The following is a 25,160-nucleotide window of genomic DNA, read 5'->3' as shown; positions in this document are numbered from 1 at the left end:
CTTGGCACTGAAATTTCTTTTCTGCACCGACCGACGCCGGGCGAACAGTACACTGGAACGTGTGTCATGTGAACGCACCACATTTACGGCGATATGTTGCATACACAGACGTGCCCTAATAACTGCGCAGACATCGTTGCATATGAGCGGGTCTGTTATCTTTGGTGTGTTCGTGGATGGATCTTTTATCTTTGTTGTGTTTATATTTGCCTCTTTGATCGAATTCGTTTGAAAGCGCGTGCTCGCGATGCTCCAATCACGTATCACGATAAGGCTGTTGGAGGGCTAGACCGGTAGTTGTGTCGGTTGAAAATCGCGCGTCGTTGTATTTGGTAATTTTGTATCATCGAAACAGTAAACGACGCTGTGCTGCTGGTAAGGTATGTTTATATACGTTTCTCTTGGAACAGTTATCGCTTGATGTTTATTATACATATATTGTAAGAGAAACAAACGCCCGTTGATGTATATTTCCTATAAGATACAATCACAGAGTTGTCTTTGAAATGGAATTTGGCTTAATAATGTAATCCTATTGAATGAATATTCAGTAGTATGTTATTTTCGATGTTAATTGGATAAGCTAGAGGAGGGAAAACTTTAGATGCATTGAACATTCATGAGCTAAATTGGTTTTAAGTCGCATTGATAATTTTGAAGTATAAATCGTACTGATGTGGAACGAGTCATTGTCATTTTTATGTCGCAATATAATTTGTAAATATGTCTGCAAGCTGATCATCTGTACTCTTATTCCATTTTGTTCTTAAGTTTTACTTAACTGTTTGTCGAGCATTTTATGTCACTGGGTAAGGGATCAGAAATTTTAGTTGCAGTATCGTGCATCCATTTTTGTATTTTGTAAATGAGTTAAGATGTTTTCACACACTGAAGCACCAAAGAGACTGGTACAGGTATGTGTGTTCAAGTACCGAACTATGTAAACAGGCATAATACGCGCTTCGGTCTGCAACGCCTGTGTAAGACAAGTGTCTAGCGCAGTTGTTAGATCGGTTACTGCTGCCATAATGGCAGGTTATCGATGTTTAAGTGAGTTTGAGCGAGTTGTTATAATCGGCACACGAGCGATGTGACACAGCATCTTTGAGGTAGCGATAAGTGGGTATTTTCCTGTACGACCATTTAATGAGTGTACCATCAATATCAGGAGTGCGGTAAAACATGAAATCTCAGACATCCATATTGCCGGAAAAAGATCCAGCAAGAGCGGGACCAACGACGACTGAAGAGAATCGTTCAATGTGACAGAAGTGCAACCCTTCTGCAAATTGCTGCAGACTTCAATACTGGGCCATCAACAAGCAAGTCATTCAACAAAACACCATGGATACGGGGCTTTCGGAGCCAAAGGCCCACTCGTGTAGCCTTGATGACTACATAACACAAAGCTTTACGCCTTGCGTGGGCCCGTTAACACCGACATTGGACTGTCGATGTCTGGAAATATGTCGCCTGGTCAAACGAGGCTCGTTTCATATTGTATCGAACGGTGAATATGTAACAGGGGGTCGACAGAAGCGTCTGATCCCACGCGTCGGCTTTGACCCGTGACGTACGGTGTTGTCGTGTGTGACGTCATGACGGCGCGGAGTTTGGTTTCTGAGTGTGGCGTGTTTGTAGATGTCCTCGTGTTGTGGTTTGTTGTGCTCTCTGGTGGTATGTTCAGGGTTTTAGTTTGTGTGGTGTAATTTAAGACGCCTTGCGTAGCTACAACGTGTAAGTGAAGACAGCCATGCATGAATACCCACCCACCTCCCCAGGGGTCGTAAACCCTGCAACCCATAGAAAATAAAGATGCTTCAGTAACTGATTAGTGTTTTTTGTCTTTTTTTAAAAAAAATCTCACGGGATGGAACGAACAGATCAGAAAGATAAATATAATAAACTAAAACAGAAATTCGAGGAAACAGATAATTAAAATAATTAATAAGTGTTTTTAAATTTAAAAAAAAATCTCACGAGATAGAACGAACAGATCAGAAAAGTAAATAAAATAAGATAAACAGAACTGGAGACAGCCACACTCAAACCAAACTCCGCGCCGTCATGACGTCATACACGACAACACCCTTACGCCACGGGTCAAAGCTGACGCGTGGGATCGGACGCTTCTGTCGACCCGTGTTTGATACCAATGTGTGGCTGTGTATGTTGATATTGGTATCTGGAGATGTTTTTGAGCTGTATAGGCCAAGGGAAGTGTTTGATCCTCATTTATGGGATCGGGAGCTGCTGTTGATAATAAATAATTCATTTCATAACAAATATATGAAAAAATCGGGTTTTGCTTTTTTTTTTGAGAGTTGCAATTGTTACACAAATAAATAGCTACAGAAAACAAACAACATATGTAACCTGTATTAAATAGGTAATTTGTTGTGTAGCCTATACACAATAGGTCAAGGGAAGTGTCCGATTCCAGATGATATTGTGTTTAGTGGTATTTGGGGAGTTTTGTGATGTCGGTTTTTTTCATCGTTTTGTGTGGTTTTATATGGGGGTGGGTGTCTAAATTTGTTTATATTTAGTTTGTCCCCACCTAAAAACACCCCATTTCCCGCGCTTGTCATTAGGCTTTTTGTGGAATGTGTATGTGTTTATTTTTCGATGTATTTTCGTCCTCATAATATGTACGTACCGACTTTCTTATGGTCGTTTCCGCCATATTTGTGACGTCATGGGTCAAAGCAGACGGGCGGGATCGGACGCTGCAGAATTCATGGTGTCAATTCCCTCTAGCTTTACTACACACATTAGTCGAATCAATACCACGTCATATTGCAGCAATTGTGTGCGCTTGTGTGGGGCCTACATGATATTAGGCAGGTGTACCACTTTCTTTGGCTCTTCAGTGTACTGTGTAGAGTGTCTACACCCCAATTTCGAAGCTTTAAGGGGCTCCGGAACGCCCTATACTTGCAATGTTAAAATAACGCTTATAAATTACATCTTTCCTCACAAGTATTTGAGGTAGGAAGTTGAACTTTTTACAGATTATTTATTGGAGTATGGGCTACAACTTAACACAGGGATTTTACAAAATTTTAGTTCAGTTATTAAAGATTTATTTTTTCCAATTGTAATGAAAATTCACAACATTTTTTTGCAATTTTTTATTTATATATTCAAAAATATACAGTTTTTTGGAAAAAGGCTGTGTTAAATTATGCAGAAGGTACTGTGTAACATTTACTGAAAGTTTGAAACAAATATGTTTGGAAGATCCTTAGAAAACATGTAATTAGTATGAGAAAATAAAAGTTTTGGGAATCGAGCGACAAAGATTGGATTAACTTTTTAGTGCATTCCAGGTCCATAGGGTGGATTATCTTCATCCTCTGCAAACTCCTCCTCCAGCTTCCTCTTGTTCCTCCTCCTGTTTACTCTTGCTTGTATTTCTAGACTCTTTATAGCCCTGTCTGCAGCCCGAAGGCGTTCCTTGTCTAAAGCAAGCATCACTCGTTGTTGTGTTCGTAGATTTTGCTACCATTTTCATCAGTTGCAGTTACTGCAACACTGTTCCAAAAGGTGGTCATGTATGAACACTTATCACATTTCAGTTGTATTTCACTAGCAAGTCCTACGTGCTTTATTATGGAGAGTTCCAGACCAACTTCACTACAATGAATACATCTTACACAGTTTGAAAAAATTCCTTTGAGAACCGACATTTCAAATATTTCATTCACATCCGATTCGCCCATAAAACATTCATAGTTTTCACTCATTGAACCAAGCTTCTTCTGTGAAGTATTTTCTTTCCCACTTTGACTGCTACGGGCAGGTGTACTTGAGAGGTTAGGTTCACTCACTTGGTTATCGTCTTTATTGTTTACAGTAATAACACATACCTTTGGCTTTCCAACATTTCTCCTTTTCTTAAAAGCCTTCAGAGGATTTCTAATAACTTTACTTTTACTCATTATTATACATCAACAAAACAGAGACTCAAGAAACAGAATTAATTACGAATATTTTCGAGATAACGACAGAGTAAATAAACATGAAACAATCGACAATCACACCAGCGATATATATTGAACCATCACAGGTTAGCCACAACACATACTTTATCTCACATCACTAAAATGTACCTGATGAACACGGACATTAATAATAACACCATTTGACAGCAGTTTAACAGTGCCACAGTGGGTCACGCCCATGTAGAACACATTTCAAAAAAAATTTAAAAATAGTTGTAGTCTTCGGAATTGAAAAAATTGTATATCTATTAAAAGGTAATAGTCTGCAGACTCAGAAAACGCAAAAAAGTAAAAATTGAACTTTTCATGATTTTGAGCCTTTCCGGAGCCCCTTAACCACAGCCAATCATATTGGTTTGTATTTTGTTTTCACTTTGGTTTAGTTAATAATAAATATATGAAAAAATCAGGTTTTGCTTTTTTTGAGAGTTGCAATTGTTACACAAATAAATAGCTACAGAAAACAAACAACATATGTAACTTGTATTAAATAGGTAATTTGTTGTGTAGCCTATGGCATTGTAAGTGCTACACATGTTTGTTTATCTCTTACTTTACCATTCATTGTATCGAATATGTTTATAGGTTCAAAAATTAATTTTTGAGTGAATATTTGTTGACAGGTAATGAGTATTGCTTTTTTTGCATCAGAACCAAATGAGTCTTCATTTATAAAAACACAAACAATAATTTTCGAGAATTCTCTTCCAAGTAATCATCCAAACGGAATTATTTCAAAATAGTATATTTGTCAGTTGAAGAATGGAAGTGGGAAATGATGAATGTGCCAAAAATAAATATTTAGGAAAATAGGGGGAAAACCCTATGGAAGTTATACTACAAGCAATTTGCATTTAGTGAAATATAAGTTCTGATGGCATAATCCGTATCACTTCAGGCAGCGGGGTTACCTTCATAGTCTTGGATGTTATTGAATTTAGCATATGTTAAAATTCAGGTGTAAGTAAGAAACATGGACTGTTTTTGTTTTCTCCAAAAAAAATTCCTGCCCCGAGTTACAGGCCTCCAAAGGTGACACTGTGAAGACCATTTAGAAGTTGGCGAATTTCGGAAAAGTTTTTAAAATGCTGTAGCTCTGTAACAGTTATAGATTTTTGTTTGAGTTTTTTTCATTTGAAAGATAATTGCTTTGTGATTACAATGGTATCTTCCATTTGCACATATCTGTCAAATTTCTTTTTTAAAGTCACAGTTCGAATTTTGTTATATTTTACAGAATTAATTAATAATTTCCAGTGCTCAAACCCGGTAAAAACCCGCTTTATGAGGGTGGCTATCGGCCCATCAGCCTCACCAATGTTCTTTGTAAGCTGCTGGAACATATGGTGTATTTGCGGTTGGGTTGGGTCCTCGAGTCATGTGGCCTACTGGCTCCATGTCAGGGCGGCTTCTACCTGGTTCGCTCTACCACCGATACTCTTGTGTCCCTCGAGTCTGCCATCTGAACAGCCTTTTCCAGATGCCAACACCTGGTTGCCGTCTTTTTTGATTTACGAAAAGCGTATGACACGACCTGGTGACATCATATCCTTTCCACAATATATGAGTGGGGTCTCTGAGGCCCGCTCCCGATTTTTATCCAAAATTTTCTGTCGCTCCATACTTTTCGTGTCCAAGTTGGTGCCTCCTAAAGTTCCCCCTCATATCCAGCAGAATTGGGTCCCGCCCTACCCAGGAGAATGGGGTCCCGCAGGGCTCTGTATTGAGTGTCTCTCTGTCTTTAGTGGCCATTAATTGTCTAGCAGCAACTGTAGGGCTGTCCGTCTCTCCTTCTCTGTATGCAGACGACTCCTGGATTTTCTACTGCTCCACCAGTACTGGTGTTGCTGAGTGGTGCCTACAGGGAGCCATCCGCAATATGCAGTCATGGCCTTTAGCCCACGGTTTCCAGTTTTCGGCTGCAAAGTTGTGTCTTATGAACTTCTGTCGGCGTCGTACTGTTCATCCGGAAGCAGAACGTTACCTTAATGATGATCCACTCACTGTAGTGGAGACATATCGATTCTTAGGACTGGTTTTCGATGCCCGATTGACTTGGCTTCTTCACCTTCGTCAGCTTAAGCGAAGTGCTGGCAGCACCTCAATGCTCTCTGCTGCCTGAGCAACACCAACTAGGGTTCAGATCGCCCTACGCTGCTACAGCTCTACAGAGCCCTTGTTCAATTTCGCCTTGACTATGCGAGTGTGGTTTATGGTTTGGCGGTGCCCTCAGCATTGCATATACTCGACCCAGTGCACCACTGTGGCGTTCACCCAACGACTGGAGCTTTTAGGACAAGTCCAGTGACCAATGGCCTGGTGGAGGCCAGAATCGCTCCATTGCAGGTTAGGCATGCACAACTGGCTGGTCAGTTAAGTTGCACACTTTCGTAGTTCTCCTGCACATCCGAATTACCATCTCCTTTTCCCACCCACAGTGGTTCATCTCCCACATCGGCAGCCCAGGTCAGGGCTTCCAATTGCAGTTCATGTCCGATCCCTTCTTTCCGAACTGGAGTCTATGCCTTTACCACCTCTACTTGAGGTCCATTCACGTACACCTCCATGGTGTACACTTAGGCCACAGCTTCACCTGGAGCTTTCACATGACCCTAAGGACTCAGTTAACCATGCGGCTCTCCGCTGCCACTTCCTTTCGATTCTTGACATGTACTAAGGCCATGAAGTGGTTTACACTGATAGCACGATGGCTGATGATCTTGTCGCTTCGCATATGTCCATGGAGGACATATTGAACAGCATTCCTTGCCCAATGTCTACAGTATTCTCACTGCCGAGCTGGTGGCTATATCTCTTGCCCTTGAGGACATCCGTTCGTGCCCTGGGGAATCATTTCTTCTGTGTTCTGACTCCTTGAGCAGCCTACAAGCTATCGACCAGTGCTACCCTCGTCATCTTTGGTAGCAACCATCCAGGAGTCCATCTATGCACTGGAACAGTCCGGTCGTTCAGTGGTGTTTGTCTGGACCTCAGGTCACGTCAGAATCTCGGGCAACGAACTTGTCGACTGGCTGGCCAAACAGGCTATGTGGAAACTGCTTATAGAGATTGGCTTTTCTGCGACTGACCTGCATTCAGTACTACGCCCCAAGGTTTTGCGGCTTTGGTAGATGGAATGGCATAACCTCAGTCCGCATAACAAACTGCGTGCCATTAAGGAGACTACGAATGTGTGGAAGACCTCCATGCCGGCCTCTCGCGGGGACTCTGTGGTTCTCTGTTGGTTCCGCATTGGCCACGCTTGGGCGACACACAGCTACCTCCAGCGTTGTGATGACCCACCTCAGTGTCGGTGCGGCGTCCGGCCGACAGTGGGCCATATCTTGGTGAGCTATCCTCCTTTGGCTGCCCTGCAACGGACTCTTCAGTTACCGGACTCGTTGCCATTAATTTGAGCTGATAATGCCTCATCATCTGATTTACTTTTACATTTTATATGTGATGGTGGGTTTTATCATTCTATAGCGGTTTTTGCGTATGTCCTTTGTCCCTTTGTGTTCTCCACTACAATGCTTTTAGACTGGATGTTTTAATGTGTCACATAGTGCCTGGCTTTTCCTTTTTATTCTCGTGATTGGCCAGCCACGGTCATCTGCTATCTTGTTTTTATCCCTGCTACCTGTTTCTTGCTTCTCTCTGTGGTTCTCTTTTCCTGTTTTGTCCATAGTAGTCTTGATTGTCCTCCTGTCATTCTTCTGGTTCTTTCATTCTCGTGTTATTGTGCAGTGTGTGTGCTTTCTTTTCTTCTTTCCCTTGTGTAATTATTTTACCGGAAACAAGGGACCAATGACCTCGCAGTTGGGTCCTTTCCTCCCATCCTTTAAACCAACCAACCAACTCCATATAGTGGAGATGCTGAGTCGCAGATAGGCACAACAGAAAGCTGTCACAAATAAGCTATCGGCCAACAAGGCCTTTGTCAAACATAGGGGAGGGACACACACACACACACACACACACACACACACACACACACACACACTGGATCGTGTTTGCGAGTGTGGGTCGTCTGTGTTTGACAAAGGCCTTGTTGGCTGAAAGCTTATTTGTGACAGTCTGTTTGTTGTGCCTATTTGCAACTTAGCATCTCTGCTATATGATGAGTGGCAACTTTCCATTCCATTATATTGTTACATTCCATCGTGAATATTCTTTATAGGTATTTTATTGTGTAAGGCAAAACACACCACTATACCTACAGTTCGACCCTACATCATGTAGGATTAACAGCTCCCCCTTCGTACGTTGAATATGGGCTTCCATGAATTCTAAGCTCTGAGTTTATTTTTAAGTCAGTAACCTTTCCTTTCCATAATAGCAAAAAACAGTATCGAAACAAATGCACAATATTCAAAGTATTACAATGATAGGGCCCCACACCAGACACACGTTACAACAATTGCTGCCTTTAGGCGCGTGACACATTCAGTGTTCACTGTGTGTCTGCCGATGGAACATTCATTCTCTTACATCTATTACACACCTGTCTTGTGAGCTAAAAGGAAACCTTTGTGGTACTTCCAACCTTTCCCATGTAATTTGCCTTGGCACGTACAAAGATTTCCATGAAAATCTTAACATTGGACAATTTTGGCACTTTCAGTGATTTCCATTCTCCAGTTGTAGTGATTTAAAGCTAGCTCTCTCTCTCTCTCTCTCTCTCTCCCTCTCCCTCTCCCTCTCCCTCTCCCTCTCCCTTCTCTTTCTATGTTCCCCCTTCCCTTCTCCTCCCCTTCTTCTTTGTTTTTTGGCATGTAGTGTAGAGCTCATTGATGAACGAAACAATATATGTGCTCAAATAGGTAGTGCACAGTGGTGAAGTCAGGCCTGTGGTAAGTATATTATGGCTGGAACGGGCACTGACTTTGTTTCTGCTTATATCCATTGTCGTTTGAAAAAATTAAGAACTTAGGTAGCTAAAAAATCAGTCTCATAATTCACTCCTCCCAGTGTTTGAGGACACGAAATACAGGCTGATAATTCGCTGATGTAGAGGCTAGAGCATAAGGTTCGGCAGCAGCAGCTGCATCAGAGTAGTCAACACGATTAAGGAAACACTGGGTACACCTGTGGGGACTGGTTTCCATAGAGAGGCAGTGAACTTTTGGCCAAACCTGCAAACAAGGGGCATGCGGTCAAATTGTACTGACATACCGTTCCTAGCATTCTTGTTTCTTCCATTTTATTAGCAATCAGACCCAGGCATGGAGCCGTGTAAAGGCAAAGAGGTGGTCTATCAACAGATGTCGCTTATGGCATTGGAGAGCCCATCTGCTATCTCCAAAACATCTTCAGTGGGTTCTTGGCCTTTGAAAAGTGATTTGTGCCAGTGAAAAACTTCTGCTCTTGATCAAAAATGTTCTCCACAGGCCTGTTTCAATTTTTCAATGGTCATACTCACAGTTCAACACAAAACTTTATTACATAACACTGCCCTAAATTCTTTTGTTCCATTTTTGTAAAACACAACTTCACACCCTAAAAAATCAAGCCCTGGTGTTGTCCCCACTCTGTCGCGATCATGATATTATGTGAGAATCGGGATGGTTTGATGGCGGTGCTGGTTCCCCATCGTGCGTAGCATCTTTGGAGCACACCCTGCTGTTGTCCTTCCCCAACACCCCTCCCCCCTTTCGTGTTCTTTACTCTTCCTGCCTGTCCCATCATTTCTTTTGAGCCTTTGTTTTCAGTTTCCTGTCCTGTTGACTGGACTGTGCATTTGTGCTGTTGTCCCATAGTTCGTCACCTTAGATTGTGGGACCAATGACCTTGGTGTTTCGTCTGACCCTCCCCTGTCCCCCTCCAAACCAACCAACTTGTCCACATTGCTAGTTTTCGTGTGGTAATGGGCCAAACCAACCAACCAACTTGTCTACATTGCTAGTTTTCTTGTGGTAATGGGGAGGCAGGGGAGTGAGGAAACATTGGTCAAGTGCAGAAGGTGCATCACACATTGCATAACTTGTCCTGAGGACCTCCATCTGCTTTCTGGGTGGAGCAACTCACCTGCCTTCACTCTCTTACCCCTCTATCACTTCTATTTGCTTCTTTCTCTTGGTTGTAGTGATTCTCAGTTACAACTGGGTTCATAAGGATTCGTCTTCCGTGTCCCTCCTCCCTGAGGACTTTTCCTGACTTGATACGCATAGGAGGGAGGGATTGATGACCTAGTTGTTTGGTCCCTTTAACACCTTGAAACTAATTCCATGTCCCATCATTTATCATTCAAATCATTACCAAGAGCAGCAAGCAGTGGAAAATGTGTGGTACCCCGTACTTGCACTTTTACCATTATTGGTTATCGCTGCATTTGTTTTGAAGTGCTCTGTTTAGAGGTTTGTTAGGGAGTTATGGGGGATGGATAGAGCAGTAATATTGGCTGAGAAATTGTCCAGAATAAATGATGGTGCTACATTACAGCAGCAAGACATCCGTTCACATTCGATTAACAGAATTTCATGCTAGTTGCTTTGCATACTAGATTCCTCAGTGACTGTGTGGGCTACCTGTTTTTCTCTCAGCCCGTTCTGACAGATCAGGTTTTGTGAAACCACTCACTTCTACCTGGGAGAGATTGGAATTGCCATATTATTCAGTCAACAGCTGTATTACATCCAAATGAGAATGAACTCCCACTGCAAATCAAACTGGAAGGAAATCAAGTCTGCCACACCCTCTTACCACAACCTAAATCAGATAGACAGCGAGAGCAATCAAATTCAGACCTTAAGTACCTGTCTTGAAACACATCCTACACTTTATGCCACATAATCAGATCTTTTTCAAAGTATTTCTTATAAACAGAGTACCCCAAACTTACCTACTCAGTGCTGTTTTACAGTCCTTACAACTACAAGCGACCTACAGTGGGCAATAAATATTATGCAGTAGGCATAATGCTCCAAAGTATCGAGCAGTGTCTTGCGTATATATTCCCCCACTTCTCTTTTCCACTACTGTCTGCTTAACTGCAGTTCCTGAAACAATTTCCACTGCATCACTGTCAATATTCTTTAGACCCACTACTATATCTTTTGTAACTGTCTTTGTCCAATGTTCCCACATATGACAGTACATTTTGAGGAATAACTGACAATAAATGCATATAATAGTCATAGAATGTCAAATTTCCAAGTATTAAATAAGGGTTACTTCATGCAGAATTGTAATCAATAACATTTGGTGGATTTGTGGAGCCATACAGTTAATTAGTGTGTAGTTTGTCAGTATGTTTACATGTGTCATATAATTATAGAATCATAGCTATTTTTAAATGTAAGTTAGAAAAGCTTTCCTTGCAGTATTTATTAATCACACAAATCAAGTGCTTGTCTAGGTTTAGGCCAAGTGGGCTACTCACTCATACCTGGATAGTGAATTCTTAGTTATTGTTTTTTGGCAGTTGTTCCTCATGCAGTGTATACCATGGCTGCAGGTTTTAAACTGCTGTATATGGATTGCTTCATCCAGAATTGTTGTGATGTATTTGGCTTTGTGGATCTTTACTAGGGATGGGCAAATTCGTTCATCCTTGGGAACTAGTTCACTTGTGATTGCTCTTTTTTGGACCATTCATTTTTACTCGTTCACCGTTCATTTGTGCTTTGGTATACAATTCTTATGAAAAATTTAAAATTGGTGGAATAGGTGACTGAAGATGGAAGGCGCCAACAGGGGGCCCTTGCCTCCGCCCTGGAGAACATAGTTTTTATTCATAACAGAATTCTCACACACTTGTAATTTTCGTGATTCTGCAGAACCTCTTGTTTAACCAACTGTAGCGTTATGTGGCTGATTGCAGTGAAATAATATAAGGTGGCGCACGAAAAACCAGTCCCGAGTACAGACTGCTCACCAATTACGCAGGATTTGTTGACTGCTGCGAGCAGAATAGATAAACATGTAATAATTAAGCACTGAATAAATAACAAAGAATCTAATGCAAATAGCAACAATAGACGATGATTGGTAGACGACAAAGTTCAGTCTAGTACTCGGGGCCGATTTTTCGTGTGCCACCCTGTACCACTGAAATAATATTGTAGAAGTTATCATATTATCTTTACAAAATGTGGCACCAGACACTCGATTATGGAGTGTGGGCTTCATTCGGTTGTAAGTCAGTCCGACTTCCATAACAATGTACACGCTCTTTTACCTTGATCAAAAAAAGACGGAAAATGGCCACTCGTGTGTGCCGTGCTGACTTCCTTTGCATGTGTATTAACAAAAAATCTTGCCTTTTTACAAGTATGTCTTCTGCTGTTTATCAAAATAGTGAAGTAAGCTGATGTGCCGTTTTGTTACCTGTAAAAGTGTATGTATTACACCACGTAATTTTATGGAATTTACGTAATTATAAAATACATTTTAACTATTGGCCATGGGCACTAAATAGAATACAAAAAGAACCAGAAGTTCAGAGCTAAAAAAGGGTTTGAAACAGATCTAGAATGGGCGTGCACAGCGAACAAAATGAACAACTCTATACTGAACTACCTATGAGCAATCAGCGTTGGAACTGCGACTAGCCACGCGAAGGAGGACGAGTCCGGCCGAGCGAGATCGAGACAGATGAGAACGGGCCCGAGGCTGGAACTAGACCGGCCGATGTGCCTTTGTGGGAATGAGACTGACCGTTTCCCATTCCTGGGAACTATAAGTAGAAAGCTGCAACCGAGACCGTCGGGAACAGGACCAAGACTGGAACGAGACTGCCCGACGTGCCATTGCGAGAACAAGGCCGACCGTTTCGTGTTCCCGGGAACTATAAGCAGAAAGCTGCGACCAAAGTGAACTGTTGAAGACCATTCCTTAGAATCCGTTCATAACTCATTCCGTTCACCTTGATGAACCATTCCTTTGGACCCGTTAGTTGAAGAACGACCCATCTCTAATCCTTACAGTTATTTAGTGCATAATTTGTCAGTATGTTTTCACATACAGGATGGTACATACTGTATCTACCCAACTGGAGCTGGCGACTCTGACAGAATGCGTGTCGGATGCTGTGCCATTGCAGTTTATGCAGATGGATTGTCATTGGAAACCTTTATCTGAACTGCTCCTGTCGTGGACTCAGCAAGCATTGCAGTGGGACAATAATGTCACCGTTTGGCTGTACCTGAGCAACACAGTATTCTCAAGTGGGTGAGATGGTGGAGGGCAATTGGTAGTGTCTTGTACTGACTATCACCAAGCCAGGGAAGGGTTGTGAGAACCTGGAACAAGTGCGCCTATCATCTAAACACAGTCCCTAATATACAGCTCACCAACATGCACAGACATTACAATTCGTACAGTGTAGTCCTTCATATCCGGTGTTTACATCAGTTTTGCTGTGACGTCTCTCAAGGTTCCTGCAGATGACATTATAACAAATGTTGAGGCACAGATCCACCTGTTATCACAACAGTTCAAGGATAAAATTAGGACATAAACAGCTAGAGTACTACATAAAAGCAAGCGTATCTAACTATAATTTGTCACAAGCAGAAAGGAAGATTTTCAGAGATATTAATGCAGATATCGTTGTGAAGAAGATTAAATTATTCTTGGGATCTGGCTACATGTAAAAAGCTTCAGAAAGATCCTACGACGGAAGTTTTAAGAATTACTAATCAACTGGTGAAAGCATCTGCTTCCTTTTCAGGTGATGAGAAGCAACTCTGCAGGAGAAAAGCTTACCTGCCCAGACTGTGTGGATTACAACAAGTGTACAAGCCAGGGATTTATTAGAGACCTATTTTGATTGCTATAGGGTCGCTCCCCCGCAAGGTAGCTTAATGTCTAGCCTCATTGCTGCAACCACACATTGGTAGAACAAAGTTATTAAAAACTCAGGACATTCTATTGAAAATTTAAGGAAATTAACGTGAGCCTGAATGAACCATTGTCAGCTTTGATATTGTGTCCTTATTTATGATGATTCCTGTGAATGAAGCTGTTTCGTGGATAGCAGATATGTTTCCGTCTGATACAGTAGCTTTATTTATACACTGTGTCACTACATCCTGTTTCCACTGCAGCATTAAATTTTACAACCAAATAGACGGGGCAGCCTTCTTAGTCCATCTATTGCTAGTTTGTTTATGGAAATTGTCGAACGACGAGTATTGCAGACAACCAAAAAAAGAAAAACCAGCTGTGTGGATGATATCTTTGGCGTAAGGGCACATGGTGAAGAAGAGTTGGATGGCTTCTTGGTGTATCTCAGTAGTATCAACCCAAAATTTCCATTTACAATGGAGAAAGATAGCAGTGGGCAAGTTAATTTTATGGATGTGTCTGTAATCAAATAAGTGACTATAAGGTGTACAGGAAAGCTACGCACACTGATATCGCCATAAGGAATGCAGCCATCACTCAAGACAAGACAAAAAAGAGATATCATTAATACCTTTGTGGACAGAGCTAACAATATCTGATTTATTTGTAATATCAGCTTAACTACTTACGATCAGCTTTCAAGAAAAGTGGTTACTCCAGTAAGGAAGTGAAACGAACACAGTGCCCCAAGAAGAGAGGAAGCCAGGGCAAAATGGAACAACGGTCGCCAAATTGGAAAAGTTTTCCCTCCTGTTTATTACCAGGATCACAGATCACATTAGCCAAGCATAGGGTTGAAACTAAGTGTAGACCCACGAAGAAGATAAAAGGAAGTTTAAGAGCAGCAAAAGATGTACAGCATCCACTAGCAACAACTGGGGTGTATAAAATTCCTTTTAGTTGCAAGCAAGCATACATTGCAACAGTGGAAAGAAAGGTAATGCCCTTTTCGTCAAGTACTGAAGGAACGTTTGCACTGCACATACTGACAAACAGGCTCTAGCAGAACATATTTTCAAATATGGAAAAACAGGAGAAAAAAAATTGGTGAGAAGAGTGTTTTAACAAAGATAACACATTATCATGCACTTATGTATAGAGGGGCCATAGTGATTTGCAAACACAATAATAATTTCAACAGAAGAGGTGTTAAGTTACATGTAATATGAATTCAACTTAGTGCCTACAGAATGGCGATGATTACTTTTGATTAGAAAGATTACGTCAGTCACAGGTAATCTCCCAGTTGGCATCACATGCCAGTAATTTTAACTGAAATAAACTTTGAAATTGTCACGACATTCATTGGATTACTAATCAGATGATTCTAAGTTGAATCTTATAAACTGCTGGTGGTTAAACAGTTGAGACTGATTGTCAAAACGTACTCGCCAACTGCACTGACATTCTTGCAGTGGAGAACTGCTGTTTCTCCAACAATTGTCAATGTCAGTTAAAGTAAGTTTTTTCATGACTAGGTATGTTGAGAAGTAAACCTTCTAATCTCGGACTCAGGAAAATATGACGTTTAGACGAACACCCCAAGCGATTCCAGAAGTCATGGTATGATGTGCAGCTGTGGCGTGTATGATTGTTGGTCCGTATTTTTTGAAGGATGATGTCTGATGTGTAAAACAATGAATACTAACCACTGTTACAAAATTGTTGAATTTTTTGTATGTTACCACAGCAGCTATTTGATGCATATAACACTGAAACTGATCACAGTGTTTAGGTGTAACCTGTATATAATTAGCAGTTAAGGGGGTACGTTTTAACTACATCTAGTATCCAGTGGCTCAGTGTTTTTCATTTTCCTTATGTGATTCCAATGCCATCGGCAGCATGCAAAAAATCATGTTCGTGAATACAGAACTCGGCAATTTTCCTTCATGCAGGGATTTTAGTGTCAGCAGTATTTCATATTGTGTAATGTCAATCTGGGGACTGGCCATTTGACCTTGCCCATTCAACCTGTGAGTGGACAGGTGACAACTTCTTCACCAGGGTCTGACCAGGCACGGGGAAAGATTTGGTAGTTATTTGGAGCTCTAAAGTTAGGCATGTTATGGAGGCCCTTAGGGAAGTAGTGTTCAGGGCCGGAAAGCAGTCCACTTGTGCTCGGTATGTCTGCTGGGGGACATCAGTGGAGGCTTTGCTTGCGGCTATCGAGGGTGAAGGGGGCAGTCACCTGTGAGTTGTTGCTCACGTCACACTTATGGCGCCTGTCACTTTGCTTCTGAGGCTACTTCCAGTTCGTACGAGCGGCTGGTGCATGTGGCAAAGGTAGCTGGATTGATTCACAGGCTGCAAGCAGAACTCACAGTTTCCAGTGTCGTTCAGAGTTGATCGGGATACTTTGGTTTGGAACCAAGTGGAGTGTCTGAACCAAATGCTCCATCAATTCCGTGATGGTCTTCGTTACAGGTTTCTGGACTGCATTATGGGGTGGACAATTTGTAGGACACACCTTGATAGGGCAGGGTGCACTACGCAAAGGAAGCAGCTAGTAGGGTAGCAGAGTACTTATGGAGTGCACATAGGAGTTTTTTTAGATTATGCGGTTGTTTGCAGTCCTCTGACGGACACTCATAAGTTGATGAGCAGAGAGCGAATCAGACGGAGTATGAAGAATGACACTTAAAGTATTTTAATTTTAACAGTAAATTGTTGAAATATTTATACCAAAGTTCCTGAATTTACTGCCCTATAAGAAATTTTTCACACTCAGTATAGTCTGAGATCCGAAATCTGGCTGAAACACAAAGTAGAAAGCTCTAAAACATTTAGCAAGGTATGCAACATATGTATCAAAGAGAGATATTAAATGCCATAGGAGGAGAAGTGTACATTGAAGTTCACAAAATAATGTCCGTTGAGTCTGAAATTCAGTCTGACTGTGGAGTTAGCCGGCCTTCTGAGTATGTACTGGGACATCTGTGGATTCATTGCAGGTGGGATGGACAGATAGCTTTTGAAGTACTTTTGAACACAGTTTTCTTAACATTGTCTTGGCCGGCTACTTCGGCGGCAATGGAAATATCTTAGACCTTATAGCTACATTCGGCTCTGACCTTATCAACAATGTCAGTATAGAGACAGGGGTTAGTGATCATGATGTCATCAAAGCAATGGCGGTTATTAAAGTAATAAATCCATAAAAAGGGCTGTGAGAGTAATTATGCTAGAAAAAGCAGGAAGCGGATGTTAGCAGCCCGCTTAGACTATGAACGGACATCATTTTGTCCTAATGTGGTGGACATAGAATAATTATGGGTAGAGTTCAAACTGACTGTAAATTGTGCCATGGATAAGTATCTGCTGAGAAAATGGATTAAGGACAGAAAAGAACCACCATGGTTTGATAATAAAATTTGGTAAATGCTGAGGAAGCGGAGATTGTTGCACCCTCGTTCAAACAAGAATGCACACGTACTGACAGGCAAAAGTTAGAAATTTGTGCATTTGTAAGATGATCTATGTGCGAATCATAAAATTTCTACCATCAGACATTAGTGAAAGATCGGTTGGTGTGTCAGTAGAAGACAGCAAAAGGAAAGCGCAAGCTTTAAATTTCACTTTTAAAGAAAGCACTTATGCAGGAGAATCGTACAAGCATACTGTAGTTCGACTGTTGCACAGACTCCCATATGGAGGACATAGTAACAGGGATCCCTGGAGAAGAGAAGCAACTGAGAGTTTAAAACAAGTCGCCAGGTCTAGGTGGAATCCCAATTTGGTCCTACACAGAGTATGCTACAACATTGGCCCCTTATTTAACCAACATTTGTCACGAATTTTTCACCCAGCGCAAAGTCTCAAAGAGCCTAGATAAAACACAGATGACTCCAAAGTATAAGGGTAAAAGAACAAACCCACATAAATACACCAATAACCTTAACATCAGTTTGCTCCAGTATTCTGGAATGTATTTTCAGTTCAAATATAATAATTTTCCTTGAGACAGAAAAGCTTCTGCCCACAACTCAGCGCAGAATTAGAACTCAATTTTTCAGTTTACAGCTGATACGACTTGAGTTAGCAATGTAGGAAAAGGTGGATTGCTATTTACTGTAGAGATGACAGGTTAAGTTGCAGATGGGCACAGTTGAGGCACTCAGACAGTTAGCGTTTTGCCACAGCCTTCACGAGAAGAAGAAAGAGAAACATACATCATCAATTCACACAAGGAAGCACATCTCACGCACACATGACCCCCAACTCTGGCAGTTCAGACCAGAATGCAACTCACTTGGAATGGAAGTAGCAGTCTGAAGGAGCGGGGAAGAGGATAGCGGTGTATTTGTGGGGGCTGGGAGTGCTGTCTGGCAGAGTGTGCAGGGATTAGAATGCTGACAGGCGCAGCGTTATGGGACAGGAAGGTGGGAAAAAAGGAATAAGAAAGGAGAAGAGCAGGGAAAGATGGGTGGGTGCATTGGAAGAGGGTGGCAAGTGAAGAGGGTGGAAGACTCACATCCTCTTTGTTTGCCACCCTCTGCCAATGCACCCGCCCATTTTTTCTCCACTCTTCTCCTTATTCTCTCCATTGAGCTTGCTTTGTTTATGACAGTTCGCCAAACTAGCTAATATGCTGTGTTAATTATAATATGTTGTGGCAGGCTATCTTCCTATCATGTGTGCCATTGAAATTAATATTCTTGCTTATAATACAGTTAGCATTCCTTTTTAAAATCAGTAACATTAGTTCCTTGAGTGTGATGTGCTTTGTTAGTATCTATGGAATGCCCAGCATGCTATGTTTTGTTCAGATTTTATGGCAGTAACCTACAGAGTTCCTGCATTCTGTTGTCTGTTGTGTTGTTCAAAATTAGATTTGGAAGAGACAAAACTAGAACAGAGTTTCATTAGAATTTGTTTCCCTCATTTTACAAAGTCTGCTAATTGACCAGCTGTTGCTGCTGGGCCACCCTGAGAGTATTAGTGTTCATTATACTCTTTACTGAGGAGCAGGTTGAAAAGTCTTTTATTGTTGTTTAGTTACCGTTTAACTGGTGATCATGAAGACTTGGTGGAAGTGGTCGTACAGGTGAACAGGTGTGCCAAACACATTTCCAAGTAGGAAGACAATGCCAGTGACAAAATGCAAGTGTGTCATACTGATTCTTTACTTCAAAGCATTGTAAGCCAAATTATCAGATGTACAGGACAAAATTCCTGATGTTGGCATTTACAGTATTAATATAATATAATAGAAAAGGGGATCTGCAGCTTTTTAAAGACGGAAAGTAATAACAAAGGTATTTATTATATTATTTTAATTAGTGCGCTTTATCTCGGAGCGATACAATGAGTTCGTCCAATTCCAATGAAAGTAATAACAGTCTTTCATTACTGAGCGATGAATCGTTTCCTCCGAGACAGAACATTAATAACCAAGCTGTACGTCGCTTAATTTTTGAAAGTGATAGTGATGGCGGCGAAGAACTATCTCAAATTCATAGTAGAGAATCTGATGACCAATTTAATAGTTGTCGTGCAGACTGGGGCGCATGTGTTGACGAAAAAGTACCTGTATCTACAAGAGACTTGCAGTATGGTGGACAAACAATAGTATTAAAAGGTTTGGGATGGCCAAGCTGTTTATATGACAATGCTGTGATGAAATCTGCACCAAATACCACTTATAAATTATTTACTAGAAACAAAGAATTTGAAAGACATTTTAGTTGGAGTGCTATCGCTTTTAGAAGATATGATCATTTTATGCAAATTTGTTCATTAAAAGATAAAGATTTAATAACGTGGACACGATTTGATACAATGTGTAAATTACAATATAGGATTAAAATTGTGAATGTAAATTATTAATATCACTTAATCAACCACACAATTACTGTCTTGGACATTATGACCATATGCGTAAAACTTTTCTATACAATGTATTGTGTACATTTGTTATTTAAATATTGTTATTAACACTCAAGATGAAGGAAAATTACGAATACTGACTAATAACCATTTTGTGAGTCGACCTAGTAATGTATTATATTTAACTGAACAACCGACTCAGGATCAATATGGGTTTACTACTCAAAAAATACTTTGTACATCAAAAGCTCATTATTTTGAAACTATATTACAAATGAGTGATATTTTATTTTGTAGTATATGTTTAACTGCTACATTTGCAGAATGCATTGAAAGTATTTTCACTAAACATTTAATACCTTCTGTAAATCAAGGAACACAATGTGATTTATAAAATACTGTAAATGTAATTTTTTCACAGATGTATTATTACTACTTGAGAAGTACAATTTAAAAACTTTACTCCAACTCAAAAAGACATAAATTATTTTTTAATATGTCTAAAAAGGACATTTCATCAGAATCTTCTGACTATTCAGACGAAGACGATACAAGACCAACGAAACCAGCAAAAGATATAGACACAGGACATAAGAGAAAAACTTCTGATACAGAAGAACAAAAAGAGGTAACTCCCCTTAAGAAAACAAAAATAACAACTTTAACAAGTGACGACGACGATACTGACAGACTAACAATAGACGTAATTGAAATTGTAAGTCTATTAGTTAAAATTATTAATTTATTTGACAATCCTCAAGAATGTCTAAATTCATTTTATGGTTACGTTCTCACTTTGAAAAGAAATATCAAATTGAACGTTTACAAACTTTACTGCAAATTGAATGAGCTCAAAAAGATTTGGAAGGAGTACTTTGAAGATCTGTTGAATGCCGTCAAGCGGGTAACTAACGGCGATGGAGAGCCTAAGGCAGCAGACGATTATAATGGTGGGGAAATTGATGATCTAACTTGGAATGAAGTGGAAGAAGCCATAAAGAGGATGAAAGGGGGCAAGGCACCAGGTTGGGACGAAGTAACAGTGGATATGATACGAGCAGCAGGAGAAGTAGGAACCCAGTGGCTATACAGAGTGCTGAGGGTGGAATTCCTGAGGATTGGAAGAAAGGAATTATAGTCCCGATCTTCAAGAAAGGGGATAAAAGGAGATGTGAGAACTACAGAGGAATCACCCTGCTATGCCACTGTGGAAAAATCTATGAAAAGATCCTGGAGAAGAGAATAAGAAGCAGTATTGCAAGTAGACTGCAAGAGGAGCAGTATGGTTTCAGACCGGGAAGATCAACAACAGACCTCATATTTTCGGTAAGGCAACTGCAGGAAAGGCACTATGAGTACAGGAAGGACTTAATCATGGCCTTTCTAGATACTGAGGAGGCGTATGACAGTATCTATAGGGACAAGCTCTGGGATGTGCTGAACGCAAAAGGGATAGACGAAGAGATAACACGAAAAGTCAGAAAAATGTATGAGGGAAGTGAGAGTTGTGTGAAAGTGGGGAGGGAACGTACTGCATGGTTCAAGCTGGAAAATGGGCTGCGACAGGGAAGTGCACTTTCGCCTTTATTGTTTATTATTGTTATGGATGAAATCCTACAGCAAGTATCAGATGCAATTGGAGATCATAAAATGAAAGCAGTGCTTTTTGCCGATGACCTGATGTTATGGGGAAATTGCGAGAAGGAGGTGCAAGAGCAGTTAGATGTATGGGAGGCAACGGCAGCACAATATGGAATGCATTTCTCTGCAAAGAAAAGTGAAATAATTGTCACAACAAGGAAGAAGAATAGGCCAAATGTGGATATAACTTGTGGAGGGGAAAAACTACAAGTGGTAGAGAACTTCAAGTACCTGGGAAGCATGATTGAAAGTAAGGGGGGAAATGCAATGGAAATAAATGAAAGGTGCAGAAAAGCAGGGCAGTTCTTCAAATGCATTAGGGGGCTTATTTGGAGCAAGGAGGTGCCACAGAAATCCAAGGGAATTATATACCGAACCTACTTTGTCCCCATATTGGCATACGGAAGTGAGACATGGGTAATGCACAAAAACGACAAAAGTAGAATACAAGCTAGTGAAATGAAGTTCCAGAGGAGCAGGTTGAGTGTAACAAGACGAGACAGATTGCGAAATGTGTATGTGAGGGAAAGACTAAAGGAGGAACCAGCACAGGACAGGATAGAAAAATCAAGACTGCAGTGGTATGGACACATGAAGAGAATGGATGAGGGAAGAATTCCAAAGAGGATGTTTGATCTGCAACTGGAGGGGAAGAGGCCCAGGGGAAGACCAAGAGATAGATGGGTGAAGGGAGTGAAGGAATGTGTGATGAGAAGAGGAGAGAACTGGACGAAGGTGGAAGAGGGGGAATGGTGGAAAGACAGAACACGATGGAGAGGCTTGTGTTCCTGACAGACCCAGCCAGTGGCTGGAAACTGTCCAAGATGATGATGATGATGATGACTGCAAATTGAAGGGGGAATGGGAAAAATCACCTCAGACAACATCATTAATTACTTGTGTATCCAATTTAGAGAATTGGATTGGACACACACTGTGTTCATCCAAAGCCAATACTCGAGGTGTTATAAAGACATTACAAATTGCATTAGACTCTTTTGCAAACAAAATCAAAGCAACAGATTTCTCTTCATCCTTGCAGAGAAATCAGAAACGAACTCGGAGCACATCCACGTCGTCCATTGCTGTAACAGACGAAATGGATGGTGCAGATGTTACTTCAGAACATACTTCACTAATAGAGTTGGGAAGTCAGAATATACAACAGTCTTTACACATCCAACGAACAAGGCCGAAGAAATTTATTGCAGTATTTCAGTTCAATAAAACAATGCCATCACATCCTCTTTATGGATCGAGGACGAACAATCGTTTTATATGATTGCTCAATTTTATTCAACTCAAACAATCAAGCATATCAACAAGTCTCAATGGTGGAGACACAAAAGAGGGAAATGAAATTATATGTAAATCCGGATTAAAGTCATTCTGCCTTAAATCAAGCTGTATGGAATCTAATAGTAACATCGCAACAACAGCTCGACAGACTTACGAAAAGTGAACAACGAGTCACAAAAAAAAAAAAATTTCCTTTGAGGAACTCGTACGTGTAGTAATAAATAATTTGACTGTACCAATTAATAAAGTAATAGAAACTTCCTATATGAAGATCCAATACAACACCTTGTACATTTAGTGATAGTGTGTTATCAAATGTCATTAAGCGTATTCAAATTGAAACAAGTCATATAAGTGTACTTCAACTTTATGAATATATATGTAATGCTGATTGTGTTTTATTTTGAATATTATGTTTCTAATTTCAGTGATTTCTATTATGATGAAAATATGAGTGGAAAATTGTAAAAGATCTCTTACGATACCAATTTCTTAATGTTTTGCTACACACAGTAGATAATGATTTTTTTCTTTTCCTTGTGTTACTACAATACCATTGGTGGGATGCAAGATTGTGATATAGTGAAGAGAGTATGTGGCAGTTGTTCCTCGTGCAGGGCATTTAGTATCTGCAGGATTTCAAACTGCCATATAATAATTACGGATTGCTTCACCCAGAATTGTTGTCATAACACTGTTTGGCTTTGCGGATCCGTACAGTTGTAATTTATTAAATGGTGTCTCATTGCTCCCACATTTGCTACCATGAATTATTTTGTTTAACAGATACGAAAATCTTTTGTTTGATTACGGACACAATAACACTGCTAAAAGTAAGCAATGTAGCTGTACCAGCCTTTACACAGTAGTTCAGTGATTGAATCGATCTCTTGCAGTGAGATTAGAAAAACCTCAATAACTTAATTTTTCACACACACTTATTAATATGTTGTATAACTTTAAAAAAGTTCTGACACAGTATTGTGTGAAGTTGTTTCCTGAAAAGTGATCAGTTGTTGATGTCAGCATTATAACACCAGCTGTTTGATCAGAATGAAAGAATTGTAACAGAGCAGACTGTTCAGTAGAAGATATTTCTTAGTGTAATTAATATTTCATGTAGCAATCAGCAAGTGCGAAAGTGGTTAAAGAATACATGTTTTGCTACACACAGTAGATAACTATTTTTTTTCTTTTCCTTGTGTAAATACAATGCCATTGGTGGAATGCAAGATTGTGATACGGTGAAGAGAGTATGTGGCAGTTGTTCCTCGTGCAGGGCATTTAGTATCTGCAGGATTTCAAACTGCCATATAATAACTACGGATTGCTTCACCCAGAATTGTTGTCATAACACTGTTTGGCTTTGCGGATCCATACAGTTGTAATTTATTAACTGGCGTCTCATTGCTCCCACATTTGCTACCATAAATTATTTTGTTTAACAGATACGAAAATCTTTTGTTTGATTACTCACACAATAACTTTGCTAAAAGTAATGTTGTGTACATAGTTCCACGTAGTCAGTGCGTACACAACTTTCCCACTAGAGGGCGCCCCGCTAAGCACAACAGCGCAGGCGCAGCACTCGTCTGTCTCCGCACTACGAGACGGCGCTGTCTTAGAGACAGGCCAAATTCTGTTTCCGCCGATCCGTGTATTAAAATATGTAACGCAGCCAATGAGATTGCTGCTAACGTAGAACCTTTTCTCCTTGCGGATCACACTCGCGCAGTGATACCTGAACGCTCGAGGTATTATAACGAGTGTGCAGACCTCCGATTACTCAGTCTGCATTAGTCTACTTTTGTCTGTACCAGTCTATAGTCAAGTTTCAGTCTGCGCCTAATAAGATTATCATATTCCTGTACATAGCCATGAAGAGAAATGTATAGACACTTTGTCAAGTATCAAGACCAATGGAACTTCATATTGTCAATTGTAAATAGCATCCAGAACCAAGTTAAGTTATTTTTATGCTTTTTATTATTTTAATAAATGTGTGTGAAAATTAATCAAGTTCTGTTTAAAGTTGGTCACCGTCAATCTGCTACTCTAAGCGTGCAAGTGGCATTTCTATCGCCTGACCTAACGGCAGAAGATAAACACGTCACGATAAGACCACGAGACATATTGCTGACACTCGCCTACTTCGTTAGAGCAACAAGTCAAATAATCTGATGGTGTGTGTACCGAAGGTCTTACAGTACGCACACCACAAGTAAGCAATGTAGTTGTACCAGCCTTTACACAGTAGTTCCGTGACTGAATTGATCTCTTGTAGTGAGATTAGAAACACCTCAATAACTTAAATTTTCACACACAATTATTAATATGTAGTATGACTTAATAAGAAGTTCTGACACAGTATTGTGTGAAGTCGTTTCCTGAAAAGTGATCAGTTGTTTATGTCAGCATTATCACAGCAACTGTTTGATCGTAATAAAAGAATTGTAACAGAACAGACTGTTCAATGGAAAATATTTCTTAGTGTAATTAATATTTCATGTAGTATGCTCAATCAGCAAGTGCAAA

At 40.4% G+C, this 25,160-nt stretch overlaps 1 protein-coding gene and 2 non-coding genes across 4 annotated transcripts in view; all 3 read left to right on the top strand.

The window, feature by feature from the left end:
• The first annotated feature begins 218 nt into the window (after window positions 1-218).
• LOC124550902 overlaps window positions 219-25,160 on the top strand; it is a 119,709-nt gene continuing 94,767 nt past the window's right edge. Inside the window, exon 1 of one of the 2 annotated variants that reach the window (XM_047125685.1) lies at window positions 219-375. The gene's annotated coding sequence lies outside the window, so the exon portion shown is untranslated. Of the gene's footprint in view, window positions 381-25,160 lie in introns of both variants that reach the window. The other variant, XM_047125684.1, reaches the window with a different exon arrangement.
• Window positions 23,222-23,347, top strand: LOC124551547. Its single transcript, XR_006967905.1, has one exon. It is a non-coding gene; the product is annotated as a small nucleolar RNA SNORA79 (small nucleolar RNA).
• Window positions 23,884-24,009, top strand: LOC124551546. Its single transcript, XR_006967904.1, has one exon. It is a non-coding gene; the product is annotated as a small nucleolar RNA SNORA79 (small nucleolar RNA).

Source organism: Schistocerca americana, chromosome 9, assembly GCF_021461395.2.
Source record: "Schistocerca americana isolate TAMUIC-IGC-003095 chromosome 9, iqSchAmer2.1, whole genome shotgun sequence".
Lineage (NCBI taxonomy): Eukaryota > Metazoa > Arthropoda > Insecta > Orthoptera > Acrididae > Schistocerca > Schistocerca americana.
This window is presented reverse-complemented; position numbering and strand designations above follow the sequence as displayed.